Source organism: Rhinopithecus roxellana, chromosome 1, assembly GCF_007565055.1.
Source record: "Rhinopithecus roxellana isolate Shanxi Qingling chromosome 1, ASM756505v1, whole genome shotgun sequence".
Taxonomy (NCBI): Eukaryota; Metazoa; Chordata; class Mammalia; order Primates; family Cercopithecidae; genus Rhinopithecus; species Rhinopithecus roxellana.
In genome coordinates this window covers 29945208-29946946 of record NC_044549.1, presented here as the reverse complement: position 1 = coordinate 29946946, position 1739 = coordinate 29945208, and the positions used below count along the sequence as shown (strand labels likewise).

Genomic DNA, 1739 nt, shown 5'->3' with positions numbered 1-1739 from the left:
GCAAACTTTTAACCTGATCTTTGCTGTCCTCTTAGATCAAAAGAAATCTCCACCCAGATTACAAAAAAAAAAAAAAAAACCTCTCCACCTACTCAGGATTTTCCAAAAGCCTATGTATTTCATTCATTGAAATAGAACCTCTATCTATCCAAATTGACTATTATAGCCAGTCAGACATGTATTGATGTTTTAAGGAAATGATAAATGTTTGAGATGAGGGATATGCTAATTATCCTGATCTGATCACTACACATCATATGTATCAAAATATCACTATGTATAATTATTGTCCATTTAAAAAAATTTAAAAAATTGTTTTATTTATTTTTCCTTTTTTTTTTAATGGAAAATTTCATGAATCTGCATGCCATCCTTGTGTAGGGACCATGATAATCTCTGTATTGTTCTGAGAGTGACAGAAGGCAGCCAAATGCCCAGGTGGAAAGGGGAGGTCCCCAGTGAAACCCCCCACCTCTAAGCAGAAGACAGTTTAAAGCCTGAAAGCTAAGCTAAAAGTTAAATCCTCAGACTGGATTGAGAGCTTGTCTTCCTGTTTGGCGTGTTTTCCTCTGACTGATCCCCATCCTTCACCTATTTCACGTATATCTACCCTTTCCTAATTGGTTTTCTACACTGTCATGCCCATCATTGAGTGTTGTCTTTGCTTTAACTTTTTTTGCATACTCACAAGCCAATCAGCATGTACTTCCCATCCTGTGCCTATAAAGACCCCAGATTCAGTTGGTAGAGGAGAAGACAGCCTGACTTCAGGGAAGAGACAGCCTAACTTTGGGAAAGATGACCTGCCCTTTTCATCCGCTCTCCAGCTCCCCTCTCTGCTGAGAGCTCTTTTCATTGCTCGGTAAAATTCTCCACCTTCACCATCCTTTAATAATCCATATGACCTCATGCTTCTTGGACTCTGGACAAGAGCTTGGGACCCACCAAGTATGGGTACCCAGAAAGGCTGTCATACTGGCCCTTTGCCCTAGCCAGCAGAGGGCAGCCATCCTACGCAATGAGGCAAGGGGCCAACCGAGCTGCTAACTTACCTCTGTTGTTGGACTGTGGATGGTGGAACTAAAAGAGCACTGTAACACCTCCTCTGGGGCTTCAGGGTTGAAAGCACCTTCACCTGAGTGCCTGCATTACCCGTGAGGCAACATGCTTAGTCTGGCCGCAGGTTCCACACGGACGGAGCTTGCTCCTGTGTCAGCACCCAGAGCAGCCGGCCAGATCCCACACTCACTCACTTATGTGCTCCCTTCTGCAAGGGGCTGAGCGTGGTGGGCGAAGTAGAGGGGAAAGTCCCTGTCGTGAGACCAGGGAAGGGGTCAAGAAAAATCCTGCATAATTTCCAATTTTAGTATACGTGCTGCTAAAGTGAGCAAGAGGAAAAGTTGTTTAAAAAGCTCATGTTAATATAATGATTGGATATTTGTATCTTAGATTCTCATATTTTCTTTCTTCTTTCTTTTTTTTTCAGATAGAGTTTCACTTTGTCGCCCAGGCTAGAATGCAGTGGTGCGATCTTGGCTCACTGTGACCTCTGCCTTCCGGGTTCAAGTGATTCTCCTGCCTCAGCCTCCTTAGTAGCTGGGATTACAGGCACCCGCCACCATGCCTAGCGAATTTTTGTATTTTTAGTAGAGCTGGGGTTTCACTATGTAGGCCAGGCTGGTCTCAAACTCCTGACCTCAGGTTATCTGCCTGCCTCAGCCTCCAAAAGTGCTGGGATT

General features: G+C 44.2%; 1 pseudogene; it reads right to left on the bottom strand.

Annotated features, from left to right (window-relative positions):
- Positions 1-336: 336 nt before the first annotated feature.
- On the bottom strand, positions 337-435 carry LOC115892126 (annotated as a pseudogene).
- Positions 436-1739: the final 1304 nt, after the last annotated feature.